Here is a 20,594-nt window from a genome sequence, read left to right as displayed (position 1 = left end):
AAGTAAAAGAGAGAGAAACAAAAAAAGAAGAACACTCAGTAACCACTCAAAACAGTTGAGCACGAAGAAAGTGGAACCACTAATGATACCGTGCACTTAGACAGTTGTCTATATTTGGGCAACATAAATCCATATTTTACAGTCCTTAGCCACTTCAACATACTTAGTCTACCCATGTTTTCTGATTCACAACCGTATACCGGGAGCCCTTCACCCACACACGTTGAGGCCCTTGGGATGAATCCGACGAACAGCGCATGACTTACGCCTTAAAAGAGCAGGTTTAGGCTAGCAGCCTCGGATGGGCTTCGCAATGGCTAATGAAGCTACGAGAGTGGCGACGTAGGCTGATCCCAACGATGGAGGTCCGCAGGAAAGAGCGTCAGCCTTGTCATTGATAGGTACATAAGCAAGATTTTACTTGTTGGCGAACATATAAAAGATATTTCAAATAGCTCTAAGCACTAAAGGGTAATTAACAAATATGGTCGTAAATTGATCTAATTTTTTATTGCTAACGATTTATTGATAGTCACTGGTAGGCATGATGAAGACAAATTTCGTGAGCACAGAAGATTATTAACTAAACTAAAGCAACACTTTTTGGACTTTAACTTATCATTCAACATTTTGATAAATATGAAATGTCGTATCATCCCCTTATATATTTAAGCATGGTTATGTTATGTCTCTACGTCCTATAAATTATAAAAATAACCTTTCTTGCGCCCTTACACTAAAATGGAATAGTATAAAATTAGCATAATTTTGTGCTTTATAATCAGATAATGCTGACTGCTTGCCTCAATGGAATGCGAAAGTATAGATCACGTAAACTCTCTTGGGGTAGAATATAGTGCATTTAAAAGTAAACAAACGGGGCAAACATTATGAATAATGACCCACGACCCAAACAAACTTGGTTGAATGCCAATTGCTTCTCGGTAGCACAGGAATTTAGACGTCAGAAAAGGTTTTAGTTCAGAATACAACGGACTTTAACCGCATAAGTTTTGCAGTGACTAGGTCAATGTATAATCAGGTAAAAACAAAAGCACAACGATTATTAAGTAAGGCGACAGGAAAAATAAGCTAGCTGAATCTGTTCAAAAGAAATTTTGGAAAAAAATATTAAGCACTAATTTGCTACAGGCAATAAACGTTCAGACAAATTAAATATAGACAGCATATTGCAAGAATAGCTATGAACTGCGTTATTGTGACAATATAATGATAAATCCCCCGGTTTGGACAATTTACCTGCCCCAAAAATCAACGTTTAACATTATTTTACCGATCCTTAATGTTAATGCTGTACAGCTACAAAAAGATAACGTGTGGCATTTCTAGGCACTTCCAAGCCTGTTTTTAGTCTTATGATATTTATCTTACCAAAAAAAGATCGCGAATATTAACTTGATAGCTAGATAATTATCGGACAAATTAAGTAGTTAATACGAAACCATTTGCGAATGCTATCAGGTGATCTTACGGCAGTAATATGCTACCATACATTTCATAAAACTAAGTATTTCCTAAGTTTTGAACCTCCCATTTCACTTAACCCATTTTTTAATTCGTACGTATATTGTCTCATTCAAGTAGAGGCGGATATTTTCTCAATCAAACCAAGACAGTTTTGTGTCGGTCAAAATAGGATCTCTATTGTTTTAGGATCTCTATTGTTTCAATGAAATCGAGACACATATTATCTGAATCAAGCAGAGACAGATATTCTCCGAATCACACCTAGTCCGATGTTGTGGCAATTAAATCGAGACTGTTATTGGGACTCGTTTGTCATACGTTAGATTTATCTTGTTTCCGATCAATCTTTTTTTAATACTGTTTTCTTCTTTAAAAGATTGATGCAGACTTCCTCAACTGTTTTAGCAAATATTTCATTATCATTGTCCACTAGTGTATCTGAGTTGTGAAAAATGTGAAAACAGTACATATGTCTATCGAGCAATACAAATATGCTCGTTACATTGCACTGTATTAAGCCGGGTTATTTATTTGATTTGGTACATCATGGTATCTGATAACAAAACGAGCAGTAGTTATTTATAGCAGAATGATTTGAGTTAAAGATTCCTCAGGTACTTCGATCTGTTAAATCTCCGTTGCACTCATATTAAAATAGGGGTATTATTACGGAATCATTCATTGTGTGCTTTAGTTAAAACAGACCAAAAGGGTTCGAACATTTTTCAAGCATAGATGGCGTCATCTTCGGCAGAGATCTCGTCGGACGCTGACAGGAGTTCATCTAAGCCGTTTTACATATATGATATACCGATCAAAAAGGTGGTGCATGTATTATGCGGTGACGTTATGGAATTTGCAAGGCTTAAAACATGTATCGTTATTCCTTGCGTCGTGACGAGGAATGGATCTAGAAAAGGCAGGGGCAAGCTTTTCGAATGGTTGAAGAAAAAATGTGGCGAAATATGTTTGGAAGAACTAAACCGTGCGCCTATTGATGAGACAACTGGGTGTATACTGACTTGAGGCGGAGGGTTAAAAGTAACACTTATACATCCTATTCGAGCAGTTGGGAAAGATAAGAATAGTAAAGAGAATATATTTTTGAATATATTGGGTAGTCTGAAAATGGCAGTAGAAACAAAGCAGAAGAAGATAGCATTCCCTTTCATCTTCTCAGGTTAAGTCTCTTAATGTAGTCGTAGACAAAATATTAGTCATAGGAACAGATAGTGTTAATGTGCCATATTGTTTCTTTAAAATGCATGTTGAGCAAGATAAATGATGAAGCTTTATCAGGATGAGTGTAATACGAGCAAGTTTTCACAATCAAATACAATCCTGGTAAATGTGACTTCGATCTGCTCGAGGCATTTTAATGCCAAAACGCATTGGTAATGAGTTCGTAAATCGACAATGGCAGAAAAAAAACCCCATAAATTCCACGCGGCTTATGACTGTGCCTTTGAAGTGACTATGTATAAACTTGTTTGGTATGTTGACTTGCGCATTTTACCGATGTGTTTAAAACCTATCAAAATGCAATTATACTTAATTTGCACTATACTTTAGAGAGTGTTAACTGTATGATTACATATAAAATGAGTATTCTTGCTTGCGCTGGATAATAGAAAACGCAGTTGGAACATTATAGCCTGGTAATGGAATCGCAAATTCAGTAGGACTGATGCAAATGGAAGAAAAAAAGTTTGGCAAAAAACATATCTAGTGGGGGTTAGTAGTAGTAGCAGTATCAGTAGCAGTAGCAGTAGCAGTAGTAGAAGTAGTAGTAGTAGAATAAGTAGTAGTAGAAGAAGTAGTAATAGTAGTAATAGTAGCAGCAGAAGTAGAAGTAGTAGTGGTGGTGGTGGTGGTGGTGTTGGCGGTGGCGGTGGTATTAGTAGTGATTGTTGTAGTAATTAGGATGATAATTGAAGTAGTAGAAGTTGCTGTTTGTCTGATAGATTATAAATTTTAACAATGTCACGTCATTCAATGTGTCTAAGTAATAGTAGCTTTTTATATTTCAGGAGTTGCTGGGATCGACCTCGAAAGCTGCGCCTATCAATATGCCCGAGCATTGACAGAGTTTTCGAGAGCGGAAGATGTCAGTTCCGTTTCGCAAGAAGTATACCTTGTCGACCAAGATAATAAGAAGGTCAAACAGTTGTCAGAATATTTTAATCATCTTCTACCAACCCAAAAGTCTCATATTCTGTTTCTTCAAATACCGCGTACACTGCAAGACACTGATGCCTCAATATGGAGCAGTGGCAATACGACGCTTCGAGTCACATTTGAAGATATTCGATTTTCATCTATACATGCAGTTGTATGCCCAGAGTATGAAGATGCAAAATATGGGGGTGTCTTTTCGTTGAATATCAAATATGCATACCACAAAGCTGTTGAAATTGCCTCCCTGAAATAATTGTGCGCTAAAGGATGCATAGCAATATCCAAATGTTGTGGATACGATGAATACAAGCCTGTCAAATTCTTGTTTTATGTCCGTACTCCTGTTTGGACAAACATCTCGGACAGTGGTCAGTTAGACGCATGTGTTGCAAGCATATTTCGTGAACTCCAGGACTACGAAAAAGATCAAATTGTCGTCAAATCTGTCGCTATTCCATTACAAGGAGTAGGTAAGATTAAATCATGTACGGGTTTAGTCATAAATATTTCTACCATTGCGAATAAATAAATGCAAATCAGTCAACTTTTGAATACTTAATGGTAGTGATATTACTCGTGAATTGATATATTTGTTTGTTTTTGTTACCGCGTTCAAGATAAAGTTCCCGTGAATGAAGAGGGTGGTACGCGGTACGATTTTGCATTTGTCGGTACGTACACAGACACTTAAAATATGGCATTATTCGGTGCGCAATCTATATAAATTTGGCATTTTTCGGCACACATACATTACACATTTGGCATCATTTGGTACGCATGCATTTTAGTTTGGCCTCAAGCGGTACGCAGATATCCAATTGTTGTCATAATTCGTACCGCGGATATTCAGAAGTTGGTTTTATAAGGTACGTGGACATTCAAAAAATGGCATTGTTCGGTACGCAGACATTAAAATTTTGCATTAATGGGAACGCAGCATTTTAAAGTTTGGCATTATTCGATACACAGACATTAAAGAATGGCATTTTTCGTTACCCTGACATTTAACATTTGGCATTATTGTGAACACAGACATAAAAAAATGGCATTATTCAGAAGCAAACATTTAAAACTTGGCATAATTCGAAACGCATTTTTTTTTTTAATTTTGACATTATTCGGAACACATTTCTTTTCACAAATTTTGGCATTTTTTGAAACGCAGACATTCAACATTTGGCATTATTTTGTAATCAGACTCTCGAAACTGATTTATAAAATATGAATAGGATTAGGATATAACATGAGCATTCGGTAACCAAGATGAACGGGGATTAGTAGATCTCCATCCGTATAGAGATCTTCTTGAGGACCATAAAATAGGCTCATTTTAACCTTTGTTCAAATTAAAACTTTTGTCAAAATGCTATACGTGTACCTTGTCAAGGTACTGTCAAATATTTCGTTTAAAATTATTAGAACTTGTATGTTTTTATTATTATATTTGTTTTTTACTTCTATTGCTATTTCCTGTTCCTATTTTTGCCTAACAATTCATTTCCAGTCGACGTATCGAATAAAATAATGGTCAGAGATTGTTGCAAAGAGTTCGCCACCAGTGTGGCGAGGTGTTGTCGTGAAAGAAACCGCCCGATTCCTCTTGACGTTTACCTTGTGAACAACTGCTAGGCAATCACTGCGTGGATAAAAGAGGGCATTAAATTGTTTCTGGATATCTAACATTATTCTAATAACACTAGTGTTGAAGAAAAAACGATATCCCTCTTTTTCGCCAAGATTTATTGGTGTTTCAGACAGGCATAAGTTACAGTGTCATAAAATTATGTTAATTGAACGTTAACATTTGTGTTTGAAATAGTTATTGCTTATGTACTTTGTTTAGCTATTTCATAATCTGTAAGCGAAATGAACTAAGATTAATTTTATATATCATTCATTGTAAATTATAGATACAAGTGATGATATAAGATAAGATTATGAAGCTAATATACACAAGGCTGTAAGAGTTGACATCTTAAGAATAATTGTCATATGATAAAACAACTGTTAACTGGTACTCCATTAAATAAGATCTGACAACGACGTCACCAGGGCTAAACATATGGCAACAATTCTACTTTTTCTCAGCTTGAATTATTCCTTACTATTCTGGTTTATTGGCCCCCTTAAAAGTTCGAGTTAAGGCTGAAAAATAAAATTAAAAGTGTGCATTTGGCTTCACTAGCTCAACTATCATTTCCTTCTGGCCTAAACGTTTACTGTTTGTCGAATTATAAATTATTTGCAAACTAGTTTAATCAACTTCATTTAATCAGCTTATTGCATTCCAACGGTAAAAATGTATATTATCCTCGGATTGCTTGCGACTTACATGAGTTTGGACGATGTTTAGCAATGGGGTGTAAATAAATGTGTTTCCAACACCTTTTCACGGGGTGTTAATGGAATCACAACCATGTGCTAAGACCAAGTAGAACGTTTGTACTGTATATTTATTTCAATCATTGTTCATCTGTTCAAACACACTGCCATGCAACGCTTTACATGCTTGTAATATACAATTAAACGAGTAAGTATACCCGTTTGTTGTATTATGTTCATACACGTATACGGACACGTATATGAGCACATATTCCGTCAATAGAGCCCACCTTTCCTCGTGCACGTTATTCACACCACCAACGAAAACGAGTCCCCATGGGGACTCAATGAAGTCCCGAGCGTCAATAGCAAGTGTTGTGCTACCGTAATAGGGTTGTTTTGCGGCAATATCTTGATAACGGAATATTTTCCTGTGATAGTGCAACCAATGTTCCGGCGTTTGCCAGAATACAGCGACAACTTAAAGTTCTGAACAAAAATATTATGCACGATAAACACGAGCACTACCGCTTTTGCAAACGTTATCGTCAGTGTGTTATCCCAGCACGATGCTCCAGATTTACGAGTCTCGTCGTGTACTTCGCTGGAATTGTGATCATTAACACGCTCGCAAGCAGGTGCAATAATCAAGAGAGTATCACCACGAACGGCGTCGTGGTATTTCGGCAGTATTTCCGGCGAACAAAGACCAATTGACCGACAAATATGACGACGGTCTCGAAAATATCGAGCCGCTCTGAAAGAGCTTAAAGGTGAACATCACGTGACTGAGAGAAATGCAGAGCGCCCTAACCATGTACGCAGTCTGTAATAAAATAGCACACGTACTTTTATGTATACAGTGTGTAGTGCAAGTTTTAGTCCATTACTAACTTACACCAAGGGAATTTAAAACACGCCTTAATATCTGTCCAAGTTGTATAGTCCAAGTTTTTGAATTTTTGTCTGATAGGCTAGCCAACCATTCCAGATTGGTTGTAATAACACAATTTAAGCATTTTACTTTCTTAACAAAATACATGATGTGAGTGAAGGTTATTGACTAAGACAATATGATGACCTTAAAACGCGAATATGATCCGTTTACCAAATGTTAACAACGCGCTTTAATGTACGATGCAATTGAATATGTAAACAGTAGTTTATAATAAAATATCGACAAATGAACATCAAAAGCAATATTTTACAAATGGCTTAGCGGACAACGGATATAAAATGACAGTTAATTGTAGTTTCTCAGAAAAGCGTTTATTATCTCTCTCAATCGAGGAACTCAACATTATAGACATTTGAGCTACTCATATACTTTCTGACAGAGTCAACATATGTACCAAGTTCCATATTAATGTCTTAAAGGCAATATTACAATTATTAAAAATCGAAGACGAAGATACCAAGGCTATATATATTGCAATTTTTCGAACTTTTTCTCCGCCTAAATGATCCCATTATTTTCTTACTTATTGACTCATTTACAAAGTTGAAAGTAAATCAAATATAATCACTACTTTGTGGAAGAATAACGATGGTATCCCAAATCCAATTAAGTGTGTCGTTAAATAAAACTAAACATACTTATCAAACTTCTCCACAGAAAATACCAGCTTACTAAACGTGCATTATGAGCTTGCTCGTACGTTTACAATTACAGCTCGATTTTATGTCACTTTCGGGGTATTTTGATCGAAGAAGGACTTTCAAAATATATTCTAAACAAATATAAGTGAAAATTACCCCCTGTAATAAGCTTGGCATTATGTCCCGGAAGTAGCCCGAAGTTGCGTGTGCATACAGAATGTATCCCGGCCTTGCAATGAATAATATTATAGCACTGTATATAAGTAGGGTAACTATGACTGAGTTCAATTTCACACAATCGCATTCATACACTGGAACATTGCACTCGCTGTTTGAGAGAATCTTTAGCTCTGTGCTGGTGACTACTGCAAAGAGAAAACAAAAGGACATTCAGTTACATTCATTAGTACTTCGAGAACCGGCAATACATGATGGTCAGGACCCTCAGTCATGTATATATATGTGTGTGTGTGTGTGTGTGTGCGTGCGTGCGCGTGCGCGTGCGTGTGCGTGTGTGTGTGTGTGTAATTTTTAAGTTCTACACTTTTGTATTTCATCCAAGCAGAAAATTTAAATCTGAGTTTGATTAACAGACACAATGTTATGCACTGGATATTTATACTAAATTTCTAAACACATTTAATTGTAAATTATCGATTGTCTGCCGTTAATTGTATGAACTACATGTACATTGTTGTTTCTGCTGTTACAATATAAGCACGACAAAAATGTGCATGTATATATCCATTAAATTTAACTGTGATTAAATTGCAATGCTATATTGGTTTTGTTTGGTTCTCGTAAATCATCTATTGTTGACGAACACAACAAGACTATTATAACTATCATTGTTATTGATATTATTATTTTCTATTTTTATTTTTTATTGAGTTAGACTGGAAAACTCTAAAAGCTTCTATTCCGTTGTATGCCCAAAACATTTTCTTTCCTCTTTGCCATCCATTTTTTCTGTTTGGCATAAATATATAAATATCAGAACTGCACAAATTAAAAGATTTTGTGATCTAAATACGAAACATTTAATCGGCGTAAGGTATTTCACACGTAGCCACGTCGTTTAGCCTTGTTTAGTTTCATACACCGTTGGACGTAATGCGTTACATAGCTTGTTAACTGAAATACACACCTTACTTTCAGACAAAAGAGAACATTTGTTATGTACTCTTTTAATATCTTTATTCATAAGTTCAAACTTACGGGGTTTATGTTTAAATTTTTGGCTATTGAGCTTGTTTCTGTAGTTTTTCATTTAAATATTAACCCTATGAAACACTCTACATGTTACTTTTCATGATTGCAAATAAAATTAAACAAGTGAACATACCCGTCTGTTTTGTCCTGTTCATGCAAAGAGCAGCAAGCACGGTGACGATGACAGGCACGTATATCAGCAAATACTCCACCAATAGAACCCATAATACGTCGTGCACGTTTTTCTGACACATGGACGAAAAAAATTCCACCTGCTGACTTTTGGACTTCCGGAGCGTCACAAGCGAATGTTGTGCACTCGGAAGAGAGTTATTTTGCGGCATCATTTTGATAACGGAGTAAGTTCCTGTGATGATGCATCCGATCATTCCACCGTACGCAAGACAAGAGTGCACTGACCATTTAAAGTTCTGAACAAAAATATTATGCACGATAAACACGCACACCAACGCGTTTGCAAACGTCGCCGTCATTGTGTAATCAACGCACGAGCCGGCGCTCGTATGCCGTTGATATACGAGTCGCTTCGTGTACGATTCTGCAATTTTCAGCATGCAAACGTTAGCGATCAGGTGCAAGAATCCGGAGAGCATTACCACATACAGAGTCCAGGTATTACTGCAGTACTTTCTGCGAACAAAGATCACGTGGCCGACACAGATGACGCCGGCCAAAAGGACCGCGTATATCAAGCCGCTCTGAAATAGCTGAAAGATGTACATCACATCACTGAGGTCGATGGCTGCTGTGAGGCATGCAGAGCGTTCTGACCCATATAGACAGTCTGTAATAAAATAAAGCACCTACTTAACATGAATGCAACATTTCAGTCCATTTTCTGGTATGTAACTAAGAAAGCACTATTAAAAGAATAAACGCACCTACATATTTTTCCAAGTCTGTATGTCAAAGTTTTTGTAGTTAGTGTCAAGCTATCCATCTATTTATGATTGGAAAACTTTACATAATTTGAAACCCTTTAATTCAAAGCAAAAACAAATACTTGAAAGTAATGACTGATTTATTATTTAAAAAGTCATTATTTATAACGTCCGAACACTATTTTGAATACGTCAATAAAGCATTTTTGTTACCGAGAGTAAACAGCATTTCGTCAGGGCGTTGAATGTAAAGCAATATGTCTACCTTAAAACGTGAATTTTATCCGGTTACCCAAGCGTATGGTTTTGCAACCATCATTGGATAGTTATTGATTCTAGAGAAATTGAGTGCATGGATTAATTATATCTGCGATATTGGACTATAACTGGTTTGGTTATTCGTGCGTAAATAAAGAGGTTTTCTCGTGGATCATATGTGTTTAGTTGCTCATGAAGCTAAACTAAACATAGTCTTCAAAATTGTCACATTTTATCTGATTTTAAATTTGTGTTGCATATATCATGTTTGAATCCTGTGTTATTTTTTCAGTTTAGCATTTAATACAACATTAATTAAACATTTATGAGTTGGTGTTGTTTTTTCCAATATCTGTAGGTAATCATGCTAAAGAAGACGAACACATGTCGGTACTATTTGAAAAGTCTTTATTTATAACGTCCAAACGTTTATTAACCTAAATAAAGCATTTGTGTTACCGTGAGTAAACAACATAGCTTAAAGTTAATGAATGTAAGGCAATAAGACGACCTTAAACCGTGAGTATATGTGATCCGTTTACCCAAGCGTACCTTGGTTAAAACGCGTTAATTTACGATGCTGATTTACATTAAAGAGAATGGTATATAACATTATCCAGACTGATAAAACACGTTTGAAACAAACTTATCCGATTGCAAATGTACCCAATGAGTAGCTTTTTACTGGCAATGAGTGGATTTATTTCGCTTTTAATGTGTAAGTGTTAACCTAAACAACGACACTTGAGGGTAGTTATTATTGAGAATGTTATTTGGTACCTGATTGTGTCCTCCGAAAACGACCCCAAAAGTTCAATTTAGCCCTTAGTTAAGGGGTTTGCGCATGAGAGCTGGATAGTACAAAGCGGACATCTTACGCGATACAACTCCATAATTATTCTTTATATTATGTTTTATAAACCAAACGCAAAACTAACGGTTTTACGCTTTCAAATGCCCCTTTAAAGGTGAACTGAACTGTAATTTCTAGTTCTTAATTTTATTCATTGTTTCTACTAAACGCGCTCAAGTTTAATATACAAAGCGTAAATTTTGCTTCTACGGTCTCCCGTTACCACGGAATCCGGCCTCTGTTCTGCCCATTCTATGGTTGCTAGATGAATTAATGCCCTTGAAATGAGTGGACACTGTGTTGTCTCCCTTTGTTTGAAGTGCGCATGCCCAGCGAGTACCACAATGCATTGCACCATTTACCACAATGCATTGCTTTAATTTCCCGGAAAATGTTAGATATTTCTGGATTTCTGATATCGCCTACATATTGATGTAAGAATTAAATCTACAAAATCTATGTAGTCGGTTTGAATAGCGATACGAAGTGCTTTATATTAAGTCAGTCTGTATCCTTGCGATAAATATAAACGTGTTACTTCTCTTTGATTAAAATAAGCCATTTAAAATGGAGGCCATGGCAACACTTTCAGAAACCGTCAATGACAGACAAGTCAGTGGCACAAAATAAGGTAGCGATAATGAAATGCAGACGATCTTAAACTTATACGTTGCTCGTATGTTGGGGCAGCTGGTTGAAATGGATTGATTTACCAAACAATAATTGCAGTGCCATTCAATCGTAATACTTGCGAGGACTTGGACAGGTTATAAACATTGGAGATATTTTGATACAAGGAAATTGGAACAACCAGCATTCCATAATATTGCTTTACATTTGGCTGTTTTAAGTCAGCATTTTTAATGGAATGCTGTGTTGCACTCTACTTAGGAAGATAAAGTTGTGAGTGATAAAGGTGAGTGATTTGATAATTACTTGTATTTTATCAAAGAATGACCTCCACAATAACAGTTAACAGTAAATCTGTGAGGAAAAGTGGGCCCAATGATGGGTTCGAACCTATGATCACTAAAACACTAACCGATGCCCCATGTTCGTATAGGATTACCCAAACACTTCACCCCTCTCCCTTTTATCTAAAGACTTATCAAGACACCCTTGCATTTAACATCAAAGTTAACCTTGGATGAACAGTGTGTCCGGTGTTGGACTCTAGCCAAAAAACACTCAAAAGTTAGGATGGAATTCTTATTAACTTAGCTAACCAAGCCGTGGCTTCCCCAAATACAATGCACACTACAACAATAAGGCAACTATCAATTCATTGCTGGATTTTCATACCCCGACATCCTTTTCTTTTCGCCGCCACTTAGAAATATTGACTCAAATAAAAATGTTGATCTAATGTACCAGTATGTATTTGCATATCGGTCCAGAACTGTCTAGGAACTGAGTTTATTCTTCGATGTAAAACATTGACTTATAAAAAAAGGAGAAATGTTATGATCTTGATTGTGGTTCGTCTAGAAACTCATGTTTATGGCCCCTTAAGAAAGAGCATGAACATTCATCTAATGAACAACAAAATACCCCCATTTAAAAAAAATGGTTGAAAGTAATTAATCTAGCAATTAATTTATATTGGCCAAAAAGAGACTTTGAGATTTTAAAGACCGTCATTCACATTTTAAATACAACAATGGTTGGTTTTCATTTAAGTGATACTCACTTATTTTGCCTATTTATTGAAAGTATGTTGTAAAATAAATCTGTAAACAAATCATTGAGCTAGAGTTATGGGCCTTTAGCCCCCCTAATCACATGATTTAACACTTTTAGGAACCGCTTAAAAGGGAGTGATCCATAAAAATAATAAAACAAATAAAAACAAGAAAGACTGAAAAAAATCATAAATCAACAACTTTAGAGTTTGTGGAAAGTTCAGTTCATAATTCTGGGTGAAAATAAGGTTCAGTGATTTTAATAGAAATTTGTACTAATTACAGTCATCAAAAGGCTGTTGGTCCTAGCTAAAAGGCTGTTGATCATTCAATTGTGCAATTTTTAATAGAGGCTTGATTTACAATGGGAAATTCAAGGGCGGCTTCAGTATTTGATACTGGGAGGCATAATTTAGGGGCAAAAACATTTAATTTGCGGCCCTCCATTAGAACTGAAATGTATTTGGTTAAAAACATTGGCAGTGGTGTTTGAAATTTTCACAATTTCTTGATCGAAATGGTGCATTTTGGGGATATTATTTTATTACTCTTTTTCTACTATATTGAAACAAAACTGATCTTAGATATTGGGATGGGGGTGGGGGGATGCCCCCCTCCCACTGGATCTGCTTGTAAAATATTAATGCTTTAAGACAAACTTCTTATCATTCTAACTTTTTGTTGTACAGCAGACTGAAAAATCGTTAGTTTTTTTCTGAATTATTTTTATTAAACCCCACTTGAAAATATATGTTTACCATATTTACATGTATACAAGTCATTTTGTGAACAAAAAGCAATCAGCTGCTATAAATGCATTGAGTACAAAGAGTGAAATGGACAATGGCTGTATTTCTAAAAAATAAAACTGCTGGTTGAAATGCATTTTTTGTTGTAATGAATAAAAATTCATACATAAAACAGAGAATTAATTTGATAAAACTTACATGTATGATTTTTAATAATAATACATGTATTAAATACATGGTATTAAGATACTGTTTAACTTGTGCTCATAGAAATATAAGTTTACACTTTTCAAATAATTAATAATAGTAATGTTTCATGACCATTTTTATGAATGTTGTCACTGTCATTCAGAAGAACTAAAATAAAATCAAAGTTTAAGGACATTAAATCTGTATGCTGTATGTCAAATTTTGTGTTGGTGGAGATTCGTTCTTTATGTACATGTTATGACCTACTGTTGCTTTGTTTATAATTTTATTGGTGAAATATTCTGTATTCAGCATTTGATGTTTACTTTTTTTTTTACTGCTTTTTGTCTTTAAACTGTAATTCTATAGGATTTAAAAAATACTGTAAGGTTAAACACTGAATCAAATTTCAAACATAGACAGACAGACAAATCATTTATTTACCAGAAGATCATAGACCCATGTGGCCGAATATCATACAAAAATGACGACAAGTACAAAACATGTGTAAATATTCATAGATATGTATGACCTTTCGTGCACTACAGACAACGTTTAACATGCCAAAACATACAATAACCACAATTTTAACAATACAATTACTGGTATATATGTGATCATATTTTATATGCATATACATATACATAAACACCCACACATACATATACGCATATAACACACACACATACTTATGTTGGATTTAATGTAACATTTCTAAGTTCGAAAGCCTTGTATATAAACATACTCAGATTTTTTAAAATAGTTTCATTTTCTGTATTGATCAACGCAATTAAATTATACATACTAGGATGTTGTAAACATATTAGAGTATTGAAAATCAATTACCCCCAGTACATGCAATATTTTTATATCAGTATCTTTTTCAACATTTAATATAAATATAAAAACAAGTATCACTATCATTTATAAATATTGTTTATTGTGTATAATTTTGATTGGATATCATGAAGATGAATCAACTTAAGTAAGTCAACACATAAAATGCTCATGAATACATGGAATACTCATATGGAAAATCAGTATTGTGAATAATGTTTTTTCAAGACATTATCTAGATCTGGGCTAAAAGCATTAATCAACGAAATTTATCATCATATCATAAAATTAAAACTGCACTCTCACAGATTGAACGTTTTGACAACTTCTTATTTTTTTCTTGAAACGAGCCAATTTTTGCGAAAAATGCACTGAAACTAGTTATATGACTGCTGACAAAAAAGAAATGATCTTGGATTTTTATATTTAAGTTCAAAAATTGATGTTTTATGCATTTTTCTTAAACCGTTAGTAACCATTTAAGCCATAAAACATGAATTTTCGAATGGAAATATGAAGTTCTATGATCTGATCTTTTGTCAGCAATCTTTTATCGTATATTTGCTGATACCAACGCAAAAATTTGCTCTTTCCAAGACAAAGAATAAAAAAGTTGTAAAAACGCTATATATGTGTGAGAGTGCAGCTTTAACATGTCTTGACCACTTTGATGTTTAGACTCTAGAGTTGCAAGTTTGTCCTTAATCTTTCCACATGACTTCTGTTCATTCTTTGAAATCGTATCACACTTACCTTAATTTATCTAGTTAATTTGTATAACTCTGTCAGATTCCGTGAATGGCAGATTGTGACTAAGCATCCCATAGACTACAAATGCACTGGTTTGGAACTGCCAGTGCATAGTACATTCATGGCATTCTAATCATGTTCAGATGTTTGTAGTAATTTCACCAATTTCCTATGTAGAGAATACAATTTTTACATGTGTTTGGTCAAAGCCGGCATGAACCATGATGAAGTTCTCTCACCTTTAGAATGAACAACATATGCGCTTCTTTGCAAATTTCACAATAGATAGTTTTGCAAAATTAATGTTATAAATAGATGCATACATTTGAAGTTTCTGCTAAATGATTTAACATTTTGTGCAGGTTTTATCTAGCTAACCTTGATGTAAAATTTGGTTGACATTTGAGAACTTTTGCTTAGCAAATAATCTACTCCATGGCTAATTTACATAAAAGGGATGTTACTCTTTAGTCAAGCCGACGGTTAGAGACGGCCTTTCTTTAAATACAGGCTTTGATAGTACTCCATGGATAAATACCTAGGTTTTTAAAGCCACTTTTGTTGTAACATAGCACGACATTCCTTTTGTCAGTCAAATGACTGCCACTAAATCAGCTTGGCATTGCCATCGTTTTGCGTGTCACTACTGTTATGCCAAGTTTTTCATGAGAATTTAAGTGCCTAAATTTTTAATGGCTGGCATTTTTTTTCTTGGTCTTGCAACATCACATCTGGTCAAAGGAGTGGACTGGACAGAGGCAAAGCTGTTGCCTATTTGGGCTAACACACCGATCCCCAATTGAAATTGTATAACCGCCCCTGCATATTATACTGATACTGGTACATTAAATTATTCACAGATTCAGACTTCAGCCGGTTCAGGAACAAAGGATTTATCGTCAGTTTGAAACTGTTTCAAACTTTCTGTGTTTGACTTGGTTGAACATATTGATTCGTTCCATTTCTTCTGCTAACTTTCAAATTAAAAGCGTCTACTTCGGAAGATTAAGCAAAATCCATATGTTTTACTCGTTATTTTGGTGATAAACCATGTAAGTGGACTGGAAACCTCGGAAAGTCCATGTTTTTTTACTGAATTTTCGCGGACGCGGAAGTTGATATGTCGATTGACTGGCTCCCGTTTCATCTTCTTTCTCTATCAAAACCGAGAGGCAGTACCAAGAGAAGCAACTACGCATGTATAGCAACGCCAAGGGACGCAAGTCAGTCGAGTTTTTCGGAAAATGCGAAACAGGGGGTAGTTTGTAACAAAATTGCCAGCTTATGAAAATGATTTGAACTGAATAACATATCGTATCAAACTTAAGAAGAGTGTCCCTGTTAGTTGAACACATTCGTTGATTAGAATAGGATTAATGTTTTAGAAGTTGTATGAGAATGCTTGAATTTAAGACAACAATCTATACGCAAAAAGTCTTTGATAATAATAAAACATAAAAGACATATGTACATACAGATATAAATGGTATTGAAAACGGAAATGATTTCCAGATAAATTCAATTAAATATATAATATGTAATACATTATGAACTTAAACAGTTATAATATTTTGAATGGCATTCTATACAAATACTTAAAGATATTATCTCATGTTCCTGACAATTAAATACTAGATTAAGATTAAAGTCGATGATAAAAAAAGGATATAATAATAGGACGTTTTTCTGGTGACCTGTATTATGCAGGTCACCAGAAAAGCGTAATATCGTAATATTCCATTACTTATATACCTGCCTAGCTAGTTATTCCTTTTTATGTTTCGGATTTAAATTTGATTTATATTTAACGTCATCTGTAAAATGTCAAAACATGGAGTGGCTTACGCTTTTGAATGTGTTACGTACTTTGTGTATTGAAGTCAAGGACGGCTACTACAGCGAAACGAAATCAGAAGTTAAAGAAATTAATTTATGGCGCAAAATAGGAAGAAAATGTTTTAAATCTAAGCAAAATTAACAAATTGCTGATACGAAAACAATAGTTTAATGTCACAGCACAAAAGCAACAACAAAAAAACGGTACTTATTTTACAAATATACACTAATCGTCATTGTCTGTAGAAGTAACGCGGCCATTTTTAACAAAGTGAACATTCGTTGGATTGTATGACGATCATTATATGCAGAATTGATGGTAGTTCGTGAGTCAATATCTATTTCTATCTGTGACGCGAATTCGCCTTCCTCTTTGTATTTGCGACCTGCTCATGTTTATGATAATGCTACAATTTATGAACATCGAAATGACAAACATCTAGCTGTCTAGATACTGATAGATTGGAAGTGTTCTCTGCTTCAACCTTCGTTCATATCCTCATGTTTCTTTTAAGAACCATGTTCCTGAACATTAACATGCTTCTGGGGCGTGAGAAAAGTTATATCAATTTATGTATTATGTATTTGATATAAAAGTTGACAGGTTTTCCAGGTTTTTTTTTGTCACGCTATGCGGCGTGCTGTACTTTCACTGTTTGTTATGGAAAAGAGAATTAATAGGCATATAATAAAGCAGTTTATTGGATCATAGCGGAAATGGTAGTACTGTACATAAATAAGGGCAGTACATTTACAAAAAATGTATAATTGTATTACCTGGTACAGTTAAGAATGGATAACATTGCGCACCGGTGTTTGCTGAAAAGCGTAATGTATACAGGTGAGATTCATACAGTAATATGGTAAACCAGTGCCAGACGAATAATTTACCAACCACAGAGCATTTCAAATTGTAAAACACTACTGACAAATTAACACAAAATAGATATACATGTAATGTCCACTAGCAGCATTTTGAGTTAGTCCCTGAGTTAAGTAATTGTTTCTTGATCAAAAATGGGCTTGAAATTAAGCCCAATTGACGATTGAAAAAACGGGGCAATATCTCTCGATAATTCTCAATTCAACCAGGGTTAATAAGATTGATTGCAGCCGAACATTAAGTCATGATTAAATAGTTTTCAACAAAAAGGTAATTATTAAACAAATGTTGCTTGAATGAAAGTAGATTTGATTTTAATAAGTGACATAAACAGTTCGGAAATTTCGGCTGTTAGTATAAAAATGAGCTACCCGGAGCGGATGACTTCACTTGTTAAAAAATCAGAAGTGAAATTTTAGACAAGGTCCAGTTTTGGAACATTGATGGATCCAATATGTAGGCTATAACAGTATGGATTTGTTTTTGGAAGAACGATTTATCATTATAATTGAGAAGTATCTAATGCAATATTTATCTATGGGGAACTATTTGGAAAAATATTAATGTATAAGACATTGGGTTGAGTAATATTCTTGCATGTTCTGACATGAACAATACAAAACAATCATACCGATGAGGCAAAAAATGATTCAGTGGCTTGCATTTTTGTTAAGTTGGTAATAATCACATAAGATGAATGACTAGAAACATGAATGTATACCAAATATATATAACAATATACATAACAATCTTTTGAGACACATTTGTGATTATCGAACTAGAAAAAAAAGATACATGATTTAAGTACTTGTGGAAGAATTATGTGCAGACACGAAAACTTTGTAGCCAAAGCCACATGCAGTGAGTGATAATTGTTACAAAATGTCAATAATGTATGTATTAAACACAAAACAACAATGCAAACAAGTACATTTACCGGAATTTGTAGCGACAAAATCCATTATTTACACATTGAAAAGTGATTTACAGGTAAAGAAGCGCTTATTTGTTTTGGTAGATCGTATAAAAATCATCAGTCGTGTGCTGTAAACTTCCAAAATATTTGTCTAAATTCAAAATATTCTAATTTAATGAATCGTTACTGAGCATGAAACATAAAAACCGTACTGTCAATACAATTATATAGAAAAAACAACTTGCAAATACATATAACATATTAACGAAACCGTAAAAACTAGTTATTTGTCAAATTAGATAGGTCGATTCAATACAAAATATATAGATATATTATCAAGTGGCGTATACCATTTAAGTTCGGTGAGCTGAGAATGTTTATAAACAGTCTGCGTAAACGATTTTCTGAAATGATAGAGATCAAGGAAGTACTTGACTCAACAAAATATGAATCACGTTTCAACATGTTTCGAAATCTCGTTTTCACAATAGTGTATTTAAATAAAGTGACATTATGCTTTTACTACATATGCATATGGATAAATAAAAACATTAAATCCAAGTTTGAACCTTTTTTTGATATTAATAAAACCAATACATCCTTATTTACTGAGCACGAGAATATACTGTCAATAAATATATATAGAAACTTGCACATACAACTACCATGTTTATAAATAGTATATACTAGTTTGTTTGTCACAACAAGTGTGATCCATTGTCTCTCTAATTCGAGTTACTCAAAATAATAGGTATTTAAGCTACTCATATGCTTCCTGATAGAGTCAACATGTGTACCAAGTTCCATGTATTAAAGTGTTTTATGGCCAATATAAAATTTTTAAAGCATCAAAGAAGAAGAAAAAATTATCCGCCTTATTGATCTTCCTATTTTTTGATACATTAACAAAGTTAAAATTAATTTGAGAAGGATATCTCTGCTTTTGTGAAAGAATTAAGATGGATATCCCAAATCCAATCGTTCCAATACATCCATATCAAACCTGTCCACAGAAAATACCAGCTTATTAAACGTTAATTATGGACTAACTCGTATGTTCACACACAACCACAGTTCAGTTGTATCCCATTATTTGGATGTTTGGACCAAAGAAGGTCTTTTATAATATATTCTGGGCCAATAAAACTGAAAATTACTGTCTGTAATAACTTTGGCATTTTGTCCCGGATATTGCCCGAAGTTGCGTGCGCATACAAAATGTATCCCGGCCTTGCCATGAGTAAGATTATAGCACTGTCTATAAGGACGGCAACCATGACTGAGTTCAATTCCACACAATCACATTTAAACCCTAAAACATTGCATTTTATGTTTGAGAGAATCTTAAGCGTTGTGCTGGCGACTATTGCAAAGATAAAATAAAGACATACAGTAAAATTTATAAGCATATAAAGATTCGGCAATACGTGTATGAGTAAAATAATTAAGACCCTAAGACACGTGACCAATGGATATAGAATTAAGAAGTTTAACACTTTTAAATTTTATCCAGGCAGACTAATTCAATCTAATATATGTCTCAGCAACGGGGAACAGGTCGGTTCGAACAGTTTAAGTCACTACTAGGGACGCATCACCACAGCCTTTTTGCTTGGCGTAGAGTGTTTAGTTACTCCAACCTTGCGGTGTGGTCGAGCTCAGGCCGTAAGGCTGCTCTATGTTTTTAATCAAGCCGTTTAGGATAAGATAGATAAAAAAATGGGGGGAAATGAGAGACCTTTCACATTCGAATGAAAACAATATCTAAACATTGCCATTGAGATTACAAAAGGATATAGGAAATTTAATTGGAAAAAAGCAATATTGAAAATTAATGAAATATAACAGACATGAAAGAAAGGACACCGTTCGAAACAGTTTTGTGATAAAGATAGCGTTCTAGCCGCTATGATACGTAATTAAAAGTTCTATTTTAATTA

The sequence above is a fragment of the Mya arenaria genome, chromosome 12, assembly GCF_026914265.1.
Source record: "Mya arenaria isolate MELC-2E11 chromosome 12, ASM2691426v1".
Taxonomy (NCBI): Eukaryota; Metazoa; Mollusca; class Bivalvia; order Myida; family Myidae; genus Mya; species Mya arenaria.
The sequence above is the reverse complement of the archived record's forward strand: the minus strand, read 5'-3'. Positions refer to the sequence as shown.